Here is a 14,099-nt window from a genome sequence, read left to right as displayed (position 1 = left end):
CTCTTCACTGGCAATGTCAGAAATTGTTGACCTGAATCCCCTATAGCTCAACATAACAGCATGGCTTTACTTCTTATATTTCGTTTTTATACTTTTCTTCTGGATGGTTAAGACCAAGGTAAAGCTACAACAAGAGTTGTAGCTTTTGGGTCGGATAAGGTCAGTGAAATCCCCTCAGGATTTATCCTGAGATCCTGTACCTCAGATTGTAGAACCTTTGTCAGTGTCAGTCATGTGATTTTTTCTTTATAATTAGTTTTGTAAAATTCCATTTTTGTGTATCTTGGTATGATTTTATTCATATTTCTTGTGCAAAAAGCTCATTTTGTTTGGAAATGTGGTGCAATAATTTTAACTAAAATCTGAAATTTTAAATCTTTAAATAGTTATTGTCTACACCATTCTATCTTAAGAATTCTAATTATATGAATATAAGTTTCTTGATTTTGGCACATAGTGAACTATTATATGACTGATCTGTAAACTTTTCTTCATGCTTATTTTAGACAATTTTGATTATTATATTCATTTAAGTTTGTAAATAATTTTTCATAATGTTCAATCTATTATTAATCTCGTGTATTCATTTCAGAAATATTTTTCAAAATTCACTCTGTATGCTTCTTATTCTTTCACATTATTATATTTGTCTACAATTTATAATTATAAATTTTATTTGCTATATAATTCAATAAAGTTATAATGAGTTAAAAATAGTTTGTGTACAGGAATGCTCTTGATTTATTGTCAATTTTATATCCAGCTGTATTACTGAATTTGGTTGTTAAATCTACAAGATTTTTGGTGGAGTTTTAGGCATCTTCTATGTATGGTATCATGTCATCTGAAAACAATAATAATTTAACTTTTTCTTTCCTGTCTTTATTTATTATTTCTTTTTTTTTCTTCTGTAATTACTCTGGCTAATGTTTCTAGATCTATACTGAATAAGGGTAGGAATGGTAGACATCCTTGTCTTGATTCTGAGTTTAGAGTGAAAATTTTTGGATTTTGACCATTTAGTATGATGTTGGCCATTGGTTTGTCATAAGTGGTTTTCATTAGACTAAAATAAACACCATCAATTACCATTTTCAGTAGGGTTTTATTTTATCATGAATGGATGTTGGACTTTGTCAAGTGCTTTTACTGTATCTGTTGGGATGATCGTGTGATTTTGTCTTTGGTTCTGTTGATATGGTATATTACATTTATTGACTTGCATATGTTGACTATTCCCTGCATCCCTGGGATGAATACTTGCACCCTGGGTCAAGGTGCATAATCTTCGTGATGATTTGCTGCATTATTTTTCACAATATCTTATTGGGGATTTTTACATCTATGTTTATTAGGTATATTGGCTTTTTTTGGTTGGTCTTTCTTTGGATTTGGTATCTGGTAGTACTTGATTTCAGGAATGATTTTGGATATATTGCCTCCCTTTCAATGTCATTAAAGACTTTCAGCATTAATGGCTTTAAATTTTTCTCTAAATTTTCTGTAGAATTCAACTGAAAATCTATCAAGATCTGGGCTTTTCTTTCTCGGTAAGTTTTTAATTACATTTTCCATTTTATTTACTGATGTTAGGTTATTTAGAATTTTTATATCTTTTTTATTCAGTTTTGGCAATTCATATGTATCTGTCCACTTTTCTGTGTTTTCCATTTCATTAGAGTAAAAGTTCTAAATGTAGGTATTGATGATTGGAATTTCTGCTTGATCCACTGTAGTTTCACCCTTTCCTTTCCTAATTGCCTGAATTTGAGCCTGTTTTTCCTCTTTTTGATAATATTAGCTAAGCATTTATTAATTTTATTTGATCGTTCAAAGAACCAACTCTTCAATCTATTGATTCTTTGTATAGTTTTCTTAGTGTCACTTGCATTAATTTCTGTTGTAATCTTTATCATTTGCTCCCTTGTATGAACTTTGTGTTCAATATGTTGTTTTCTCTAGATGTTTGTTTTTTAATTTATTTTTTCATTTTAATGAGAAAAAGATAAAATAGCAGTGAAACAGTTTCAAAACGAGTTAGTTAGAGACTTAAAGTTTAACATATCAATACTTGATGAAAAATACCTGTTCCATGTTATGCCTAAGGTGTTTGAAATTCAGACAGATAGTGAGGTTAAGCTCAACTGCCTAGATTATATGGTAATAGCAATAAGCTTCTCTTCTGGAGGGTTAACAACCTAAGTTTGTAGACCAAAAATTTGAGAAAAAGAAGGGCCACAAGAAAAGCCAAGACTTTGGCCCTAGCCTTTCAAGGTCAATTAAGACTCAGGACACATGAGAACTTGTATTGTAACATCATGTAACTCAGTAGTGTCCAAAATTTTCTGATCAAGGAGATTATAGGGCCAAAGAGGAAAGTGATTGAAGATGTAGAGTGTGCCTAAGGAGAGTCACATGGAGAGAAAACATTCTCTCAGGCTGTCACAGAGAGCAAATTGGCCAAGCAATGGCCGTGACTCATCCACATGGCCGACACTGACAAAGGTTTTACAACCTGAGGTACAGGGACTTAGGATAAATCCTGAGGAGATTTGACTGACCTAATCAGATCCAAAAGCTACAATTCTTGTTACACAGGTCTTGCTTTATCTTGGTTTTAACCATCCAGCAGAAAAGTATAAAAACGAAGTACAAGAATTAAAGCCATGCTGTTATGTTGAGCTGTAGGAGACTCAGGTCAACAACTTCTGACATTGCCAGTCAATTAGAAGACCCAATACTATTATGGACTACTGGACTATTTTGGAATATTTTGCTGAGTTAACACACTTATAATATTCAAATGATGGAAGTAAACAAAAAGGGGATACAGATGAATGACCATTTTTTATCTGTATTCAAAATGGTTAGGATAGATATATAGTTATGTTCTCTTAATTCAAGGAATTGAGAGATTTGTTCTAAAGATATTTGTAAATAGGGCATCATGTCTGCATCTTGTACAACAAATAACCACTAGGAAGGCAGTATACAATGTGTTAACTATTTGAACTGTCCTACCAATTTGATTTGAAACTCTCTCATTGCTATTTGTTTCTCAATAAAATTATGGAAAAAAATAAAAAAGGTTAGTATGACAGGTACAATAATTAATACATTGCATATTGTTGTCATAACTACTATTGTCATAGTAGTTATTCAAAGGACAAGATGTAGACATGATATCTTGTCTAAACAATATTAGTACAAAACTTTCTTCTCATTGAACTAAGAGAAAGTAGCTGTATATCTATCCTATCTTGTATATACCTCTGTATCTCTCTCTCTCTCTCTCTCTCTCTCTCTCTCTCTTTCTCTCTCTCTCACACACACACACACACACACACGCAGTCCTTTATTTATAGCCCCATTTTTTATCTTGTTTTCTCAGAGATGGGTATTCCATTGCTGCTAGAAAATCTGTATTTGGAGAAGTCATTACAGGGTCTTTTCATATTTGATGGCAGACCTAAGATTGTACATACATGAATTCAACAAAATAACCCAATATAGTCCAATACCATAACAGTAGTGAGTTATCAGCACAACTAGCAACTGTCTAAAGTTGTTGATGTGAGCCTTTTACAGTTCAGCATATTAATATAGTTTTACTTTTATGCCACATGGTTAAACTTTTCTGCTGGATGATTAAAACCAAGTTAAAGCATGACCTATGTAACTCAAAATGTAATTTTTGCTATCTGACAAGGTCAGTCAAATGCCATTAGGATTTACCCTGGAACCATGTAAAGCGCCTTGTGGATCTTTCATCAGTGTCAGCCATCTGGATCAGTCATTGCCATTGCTTGACCAGTTTGCTCTCTGTGAAAGCTTCAGAGAATTCTTTCTCTCTAGGTGACTCTCCTTAGGCACACTATGCATTATCAATCACTTCCTTCTGTGACCCCATAATCTCCTTGATCAGAAAATTTTGGAAGACACTGAGTTACAGGATATCGCAGCACATGTCTCTAGATGTTTGAGGTGCAACATTAAATTGTTTATTTGAGCTCATTCTGTTTTCCTGATGTGAAAATTCACTGCTATAAATTTTCCTCTTAGGACTGCTTTCATTATATCTCCTAAGTTCTGGTATGTTGTATCAACATTATCATTTAATTGTAGATACTGTTTAATTTATTATTTAATTTCCTCTGTGATATATTGGCTGTACAGGAGGCTACTATATAATTTCCACGTGTTTATATAGCTTTTGTGGTTTCTTATGCCATGAGTTTCCATTTTCATTGCACTGCCATCATATAATATACCTGGGATAATTTTGATTCCTCTGCCAATGCTTAAGCATATTTTATGGGCTAATATGTGGTCTACTTTGGAAAATGTACCATGAGCAGGTAAGAAGAATGTGTATTCTGATATTGTGGGGTGTAATGCTCTGTAGAATTCTAAGTCCATTTCATTTGTTCATAGGTTTGTCTTAGTTCTGATAGTTCTTTTTATCTATTTGCTATTGTGGGTTATTAAGGTACTACATTACAATTCTGTTAGTGTTTGTTTTTTCATATCCATTAATATTTGTTTCATATAATTGGGGTGTACCTGTATGGTTCATATATATTTAGTGTTCTTATCACTTCTTGCAGTTTTCCCTTAACAAGTACACAATGGCCTTCTTTTTCTCTTTTAATCAAGTATGTAGTAACCTTCTTTGTCTCTTTTGGCTTGAAGTTAATCTTGTCTGCAAATAGAATGTCTAACCCTGCTCTTTTTCTGCGTTCTTGTGGTATGGGGTACTGTTTTTCATTCATTTAATTACTGACTATATATTTCTTTTTGAGGTAAATGTGTTTATTCTTCACAGCACATTGTTGGATCCTCCTTCTTGATTTAGTATGCCTGTTTCTTTTGATTGGTGAATTGAGGTGATTTACATAGATAGTTATCACTGATATGTCTTGGCTTATACTATTCAACTATTTTTTCTGTTGTTGATTTCTTGTCTTTCGCCTCTGAGTGCCTGCTTGCCCTGCCTTATGACTTATTTTTATTGGTGTTTATGAGATGTAGTCTTGACTTTCTGTCTCTAAAATATCCTTCAAAACATTTCAGAGAGCTGACTTGGTGCTCAAGAATTTCCTCAGTTGTTATTTGCTATGGAAATATCTCATTTCCCTACTGATTTTGAAAGATAATTTTGTAGGATACATCAGTCTTGGTGGGAGGTTGTTTCTTTTAAGGCTTGAAATATCTCATTCAAAGCTCTTGATTTGAAGGTTTGTGTTGAGAAGTCTGCTGTGATTCTGATGAACTTTTCTTTTCTTTGTTTCTTTTCTCTACATGCTTTTAACATTCTGTTCTTGTGCTGAATTTCTGGAATCTTGATTTTTGTATTTCTTGTTATAGATTTACTTGGTCATGGCTATTTTTTAAGTAAAATAGCTATTTATTCAGCTTGTTGTCATGCCAAAATGTTCTGTGTAGATACCACTATAATTAGCAACCCTCTGTAACAGGCAAAATTGTACATCAAGTTATATGTCATATTACCAGATTATATTAAAATGTAAAATGAAAATGATTTATCAGTTCCTTTTAACATTCCTGCTAATTCAGTAAGAGATACAAGGCACTTGGGGCCAGGGAGATGGCTCAGTAGAATAAGTACTTCCCTGGCGCTTCCCCTGAGTCTGAGTTCAATCCTTGGTTTCACAAAATATATATATGGCACAAAAATCTTAGTAAAATATGACACAAGAGCAGTAATGCAATTCTCACTAAATTTAACTTGTCAGTATTAGATAAAATATACAAAGACAAAGAACTTTTAAAGAATTGTATTTACTAAGATTCTGACAATAGCTTGATGTAAGGAGACACAGCATACCTGGTCTGCCACTCAACTTGTTTCTAAGTCTCAGATTCAATATGAAGCTGTTTAAAACAAAATCTCAAAACCTGCTTTTTACATGTTAAATATCTTGGCAAGGGTGCCATTAAACTTAGTAATGATCTTAAGACAATACAAATAAGAGTTAACAAAAGCTAAGCATTGCAGCCCAAATAACATTCATACAAAAAAAGTAACTACCATTAGTTACATAAAATTTTATTGACTCGTTAAAACTTAACAGTATAAAACATGCATTTTAGAATCTTTAGCTATTAAGTTCAAAAAGTACCAGTGTCTATATGAAGCCATTCCTCTCCAAAGTCAAAGTATGGTCAAAAATTAATTCATAGGTTGATGCAGTGGCCAGGGTTCGATCCCCAGCATGCCATGCCAGCCCCATACCCTGAGCTTGCTGAGGCTGTGATTGAGATTGGGCATGGTGGCACGTACCTGTAATACCAGTGCTTGAGAGGCTGGACATAGGAGGATCACAATGTCTGATCTATGTTGTGAGACCCTGTAGATCCTCTACTAAAATACAAATACAAATACAAATAATAATAATAATAATAATAATAATAACAATAATAATTCAAATGACTATATATTCTAAAGCTAAAAAATTTCAGTTTTTATGTGGAGGTGAACTCAGAGCTTTGGGGATTTTTCACAGCAAAGGAATATTTCTATGGTTCACTCAAAGCAGCAGATGACAAAGTCTACAGATGTCACTCAGCTCAGTAAAGGGCAAGAGGGCTTGTACCCAGCTCTGACCACCCCAGGAAGCATGGCTACTGTGTCCACAGGTGTAGGTGTGATGACCAAAGGTACACTATTGTGCTAGCTAAAGAGACAGCAAACCACCCCTCCCTCCACCCTAAGAGTTCCATCCTGAGATAAATAAGAAGTATACAAGGGGGACAAAATTCAGATACACTTATTTACAGGGTAAGGATTTCAAAATATTAGTGTAATCCCTACTTTAAAAAATTTAACTAGAGTAATCTACCTGTTTCTGATTACACCTTAAGATGTATCCAGACTCATTTCCTATTGGTTATCACGAGATACTTCTAGGCAAAAATGTTAGCTTTCTTCCCAAATATTTTAACCATGAGTGTGACTGCAGTGTGTTATCTCCCAAGTTGTCACACAGTAGAAGAGAAAAACTAGTTGTTCAAGCAGCAAGCAACAATTATGGCCCTTTCACATAGCAGCATTGAAGTGCCTATTGAATAGTCCAAGAACCATTTTTAAGAACAAGAAAATTCATGTATTTTGGTGAATACATCATAATTTCACATGTGAAATTTCTTTAGATATGGTACTTTTTCATAGGGGAGTCCTGGTTTTTGTTACTTTTTTTTTTTTTTTTCTTGTGTGTGTGTGTGTGTGTGTGTGTGTGGCCAGCTCAGCCCACCTGGGGGCGGGGCTGGCTGGCATGTGGTGCTGGGGGATTGAACCACGGTCCCTGTGCTTTGCCAAGCTTGTTCCAAGTAGGTGCTTTAGACCACTGAGCCATCTCTCCAGCCCCAGGTTTTTGTTACTTTTACAGTTACTCAGAACTTAAATTAGCAGCTTTCTTTTTCTTCTTACTGTGTTTCTTATGCTTCTTTTTCTTTTTTGTTTTTCTGTTGCTTTGTCTTGTTCTTCACTGCTTTTCCTCTTTTTTGCTCATAGTTCTTCAGTATGATTTGATTCTGACAAGAACTCAGAAGAAGAAGTGTTATCTTCAGGATACATCTCTCTTTTCTTGGTACATATTTAACGTCCTTTTCTTTCTCAGTTGCATCCTTTGACTTCTTTTTCTTTTTTAAACTATCATTACTGTCTGACTCAGTTTCTGACACGAAGGTTGCAGAAGACTTATATGAATGGTTCTTTTTCTTTTTCTTTCTCCTTTTTGCTTTTTTCTTTTCCTCATCCTCAGAACCTGAAGAACTGCTGGAGGAATCAGAGCCTGATGAAGAAAAAGATGAATACCTACCAGATTTCTTATTTTCTTTCTTCTTTCTCTCCCTTTCTTTCTTTCTTTCTTTCTTTCTTTCTTTCTTTCTTTTTTCTTTCTTTCTTTCTTTCTTTCTTTCTTTCTTTCTTTCTTTCTTTTTTCTTTTGGTTTTTTTTTTGATGAACTCTCATTTCCACTTAGTAATTTCTCTCTGTGCTCTTCTAGTTTGTTTGTCCAATTCTCATTTGTTTTTCTTCAAATTCAGCCAAAGTCTTCAAGCTTGTTTTTTCTTTTCTAGTTGCTCTTCTACTTCTTCCCAGGTAGGCCTGGTTTGATTCAGAAAATCCTGGATTGTTGGCCCTGAAGACTGGATTGGACCTCTTGATCTGTCCATTGCTATTGGATTCACATAGGCCACTCAATTATCCTATTTCCCCAAGGTGTCATATGGAGACCCCAGTTAAGACTGTGAAAGTCAGACCAAGCTGGCCATATCTATTTAGAATACGAAATGCTGCACTTATTTTATGTCAAATTCTTTATCCATGTTTAGAAATTTTTCTGCCACTATTTCTGTAAAGAGTTTTTTTTTCTTAATGGAATTTGCACTATCTCCAGCTTTTTCATTGACTTCAATCAATATTACATTGTTCTTTGCTTTATCTTGTAGTTGTTAGATTGATTTTTCATGATCCCTTGTTATTTTTAACATATCTTACTTTCTGTGGTCATTAGCCATCATCTTGTCTTCTAGATCTAATATTTTATCTTCACCTTCATTCAACTGCCATGTATACCTTCAGTGGAGTTCTTAATCTCCTGAATGTCTTTCTGGATATATTTCATAGATTCCATTTCTTTCTTATGTTCAGCATTCATGATTAAATCATTTTCCTAAACTTGACTATTTTTATTTTCTCTAATGTCTTTCATTCTGATAGTGATTTTTTTTTACCTGATAGATTATTTTTTTCTAAAGCCACATATATTTGTTTTTCACTTTTTTTTTTTTTTGTGGTACCAGAGATTGAACTCAGGACCCTGCACTTGCCAGGCAACAGCTTATTCTACTGAGCTATCTCTCCAGCCCTGTTTTTCACTTCTGCTGCTGTCATTTTGGAAAGTTCTAGAGGGCAGCTTCCAATTTTCTCTATTTCATTGATCTACACCTGTTCTGGTGGGTTGGAGGTCTGGGGTTGCATTTTGCTTCTGCAACTTGTCATTTTTTATTTTGTTTTCTGGACTGATTCTTATAGATATCTTATGGTATGTAGCTTTATCATTAGTATCGAAGGTTCTGTAAGAAAGGTCTATTTATCAGGAATGCTTATAGAAGTATGTATAGATATCTGACCAACCCCAGGCCTGTGTGTGGGGGAGAGCTTCTGCTCTGTCCTGCTCCTGCCCACCGCTCCAAGCCCAGGGCCACCACGTGAGAGAGGCACTTTCCCGTGTTCTCCAGATCTCCCCCACCCGGCCAGACCCAGCGCAGCCCACCAGACCCTGCACAGCCCGCCCTCTGAGCGAGAACTTCCACCGCATCTTGGGTCCTCCATATCCAACCAACCCCAGGCCCTGTGAGTGTAGGGAAGAGCTTCTTCTCTGGCCTGTGCCCACAGCTCCACCCAGGCCCACCGAGTAAGAGGCCTTTGCCCTTGTTATCCGGACCTCCCCTGCCTGGCCAGACCCAGCACAGCCCGCCATCTGAGTAAGAACTTCTGCCGCACTCTTGAGAGTCCTGCAGACCCACCAAAACACAACACTGGTGAGTGTGTGAGAGAGCTTCTGTGCTCTCTCGCCCCTGCATACCTCTCCAGACCCAGCCCAGACCTACCATACAGACTTGAGGTAAAACCCTGCAGCTAAAGTCCCTGCAGTAAGACTAGGGTCAAAACCACAAACTAATCCAGGAACAGATCATCTTATCAGAGGTGTACAGCAGGCCCACCTCCAAGGGGAACAACAGTAAAGAGCTGAGCAAAGTAGCCCAACCCAAGCCAGGCACAACTGCATGAACTAGAACTTGTTATATTAGTACCTGAATTTCATTAAATGATAAGGACATAATTGCAAAGCACTACACCAAAGGCCAGAGGTCAGTGTTAAATGAAATGATAAAAATAAGGAACAAAATGCAATCTCAGGTCTCAAGCCCACACATAAGTGCAGAGGACACTAGCTCAGCTGAAATAAATGATTCAATAGCGTCCAAAGTAAATAAACAACAGCAGAAAGATATAGGAGAGCTCAGAGCAGAATTAATTTCTGGAATAAAAAAAAAGAAAACTCTGAATTTATTGCAGCTGAACTTAAGAATCAAATGCAGAAACATATGGAGGAAACACAATGCCCAACCAGAACAAATGCAGTGGACACTAGCTTAGCTGAAATACATGAATTAATAGCATTTGAGGGAAATAAGCAACTGCAGAAAGGTTTAAAGGAACTCAAATCAGAATTAGTGTCTGAAATGAAAAAAGAAATCTCTAAATTCATAGCACCTGAACTAAAGAATTAAATACAGAAACATAAAGAGGAAAACCAATCTGTAAAAACCTCTGCAGTAAAAGAATTAACAACTGCTTCTAAGGAAGACATTGATAAAAAAATAAAGGTGATTTTAAAAAAGATGGATTCCTTGAATGAAAAATACAGGAAAGAAATAGATTGCATGAAGCAGAGTCAAAGAGATGTAGGGGACCTTAAAATCTCAATTACAAGCCTGAAAAACCATTTGAGTAAAAGTGAAGATCTTGAAGTCTCAGATCTTGAAGATGCTGGTGCAGCTAGTGAAAAGGTAAGAAAAGATCTCTTAAAAACAACAAGGATGCAGGAAAGAATAATCCATCACCTGCAAGATGATGCAAAGATGAACAATATGAGACCAATAGGCATCAGTGAGAATGAAGGAGTCAATATAAATGATGTAAAAAGAATATGGGCAGAAGTAATAGCAGAAAACTTCCCAAATATGAGGAAACAATCTGATACTCTCATAACTGAAGCATACAGAACTCCAAATAACTTCAACCCAATTAAAAACACACCAAGACATATAATAGTCAAGATCCCAGAAATCCAACACAAGAATATCATACTGAAAGCTGCTAGAGAAAAGAAGCAGATCACATTCAAAGGAAAACCCATCAGAATTATGGCTGTCTTCTCTTCACAAACCATGCAGGCAAGAAGAGCATGGAGCAGAGTACTTCAGGTCCTCCATGAAAACAAATTCCAGCCCAGACTACTATACCCTGCAAAACTCTCTTTCAAGTTTTATGAAGTGAAATACTTTCATGACAAAGAACAACAAAGAATTTCATGATGGAAAAACCAACTCTACACAGACTAATGAAAGATGTTCTAGAGAGGGACCAAAATGATCAGAACTCCACCAAAAAGAACAGAAGAAACCCACTAAACAGGACAAACAATTAAACAAAGGAGAAAAAAACTGTTACAAAACAGCGTTCAAATAACATGTCAATCATAAGCCAACACATCTCAATAATAACCATCAATGTAAATGTACTCAATTCACCAATTAAGAGAAATAGATTGGCACAGTGGATTAGGAAACAAAACCCAACAATATGTTGTATACCACAAACATATTTAACTCATAAAGAAACTCACAGGTTGAAAGTCAAAGGATGGAACAAAATACTACATGCCCCAGCACTTCAGAAATAAGCAGGGGTAGCAATCTTGATCTCAGACAGTCTCAGCTTCAAACCAAGAATGATCAAATGAAATAAAGAAGGCCGCTATATACTAGTTAGAGGAAAAATTCAAGAGGAAGAAAAAACTATCATAAATATGTATGCACGAAACACGGGAGCACCCAACTATATAAGACAAAATAGACATGAAAAATCTAATATCCAATATAACAATCTTAACAGGAGACGTTAACACCCCCTTACCCCAAATAGATAGATCAATCAGACAAAAAATTAGCAAAGAAGTAGCACAACTGAAACAGAGCTTGGAACAAATGGACTTGGCAGATATATACAGAGTGTTCCAACCAACCACAGCGGAATACACATTTCTTTTCAGTTGCACATGGATCATTTTCTAAAATAGATCACATATTACTACGTAGGTCATGCTTAAGTATATGCAAGAAAACAGAAATTATCCCATGCATATTATCTGACCACAATGCAATGAAACTGGAAATAAATAAAAGAAACCAGAAAAACCCACTAAATACATGAAAATTAAACAACAGACTACTCAGCAATCAATGGGTTACAGATGAAATTAAACAAGAAATTCAACAATATCTACAATTCAATGAAAATTCATCCACAACTTATCAGAATTCATGGCATGTGATGAAAGTAGTTCTCAGAGGGAAATTCATAGCGGCGAAGTCACACATTAGGAAAACAGAACAAGAACAAATAAACATCCTAATGTTGTACCTTTGACATCTAGACAAGGAAGAACAAACCAAACCCAGAGCCCAAAGTCAGGAAGAAATCATAAAGATTAGAGCAGAAATTCAATTGAGATGAAGAAAACAGTTCAAAGAATTAAAGAATCAAAGAGCTGGCTCTTTGAAAGATTAAATAAAATTGATAAGCCCCTAGCCAACCTCATCAAAAAGAGGAAGGAAAAAAATTCAAATACAAGCAATAAAGAATGAAAAGGGTGTAACTACTACAGACCGAGTAGAAACTCAGAAGATTATCAATACCTACTTTGACAATCTTTACACTCACAGAATAGAAGCCACAGATGAAATGGACAGATTCCTAGATAGGTACAAATTACCAAAACTGAATCAAGAGGATATAACAACTATCAATAGCCCAATAAGGGTCATTGAAATACGGAATGTAAAAAAGAGCCTGCTGACAAAAGTCCAGATCCTGATGGATTCACAGCTGAATTCTACAAGAAATTCATAAAAGTTATAATCCCTACGCTTCTCAAACTCTTCAGTGAAATTGAAAAGGAAAGAGTTCTCACAAAATCATTCCTGGAGGCAAGAATTATGCTGTTATAAAAATGAGGGAATGATGCAACTAAGAAAGAGAACTACAGGCCAAACTCCCTCATGAGCATAGATGCAAAAATCCTCAATAAAATCCTAGCAAATAGAATACAGCAAATCATCAAGAAGATCAGACACCATGACCAGGTAGGATTCATCCCAGGGATGCAAGGATGGTACAATATTTGAAAATCTAAAAATATAATACACTATATCAACAGAGCAAAAATTAAAAACCACGTGATCATTTCAATTAATGCAGAAAAGGCTTTTGACAAAGTCCAACACTCATTCATGTTCAAAGTTTTACAGAAAATTGGAATAGAAGGCCTTTACTTCAATCTGGTAAGAGCCATCTATGACAACCAATGGCTAATATAATTCTCAATCGGGAAAAACTGAAATCTTTTACTCTCAAATCAGGAGCAAGACAAGGATGTCCTCTATCACCCCTCCTCTCCAATATAGTTCTGGAATCATTAGCTAGAGCCATTAGACAACAGGGAGAAATAAAAGGAGTAAGAATAGGTAAAGAAGAAGTGAAACTATCATTATTTGCAGATGATATGATACTTTATTTGAAAGACCCAAAAAGCTCCAATATGAAACTAGTAGAGTTGATAGCATAGCAGGATATAAAGTCAATACCCAAAAGTCAATAGCATTCCTCTACACAGACAACAAACACACTGAGAGGGAAATTAGGGAATCAATATGTTTTACAATAGCAATGAGGAAAATGAAATACCTGGGAATTCAAAAAACTAAAGAAATCAAAGATCTTTTCAAGGAAAATTACAGCACTCTGAAAAAAGAGATTGTAGAGGATTTCAGAAAATGGAAAGATATTCCATGATCCTGGATAGGAAAAACCAAAATCAGACCCAGTCCTAGCCCAGGTCCAGTGAGTGTGTGGAGAGCTTCCTGCTACCCTGCGGGGTGGGACCAGTCCCAGCCCATGCGCAGAGTGGGCCGGACCCTCTCCCAGCCCCTTGGGCTGCCCCCCATCACTCCACAGTGCTTCCCCCACCCCGCCCTCCGCCCAGTAGGAATTTTTGCCCCGTCCCTGAGGCCCCAGACCCAGTCATAGCCCAGGTCACGTGAGTGTGTGTGGAGGGCTTCCTCTTCCTCCTACTTCACCTTGCCCCCTCCAGGCCAGGTCAAGCCTGGCATACATGCCTGAGGTGTAACCCTGCAGCTGCAATCCTTGCAAGGGAGAGTGTAGAGAATAGATCCAACCAGCTAGTCCAGGAGCAGAACATCTCACCACAGGGGCACAACAGGTTCAC

The 14,099-nt window shown here is 36.1% G+C and overlaps 1 pseudogene; it reads right to left on the bottom strand.

Moving 5' to 3' along the window:
* Positions 1-7,409: 7,409 nt before the first annotated feature.
* LOC101566778 lies at positions 7,410-8,256 on the bottom strand (annotated as a pseudogene).
* Positions 8,257-14,099: the final 5,843 nt, after the last annotated feature.

Source organism: Octodon degus, unplaced genomic scaffold, assembly GCF_000260255.1.
Source record: "Octodon degus isolate 3935 unplaced genomic scaffold, OctDeg1.0 scaffold00027, whole genome shotgun sequence".
Taxonomy (NCBI): domain Eukaryota; kingdom Metazoa; phylum Chordata; class Mammalia; order Rodentia; family Octodontidae; genus Octodon; species Octodon degus.
Note: the sequence above shows the minus strand (reverse complement) of the source record. Positions and strands in the feature narration are given on the sequence as shown.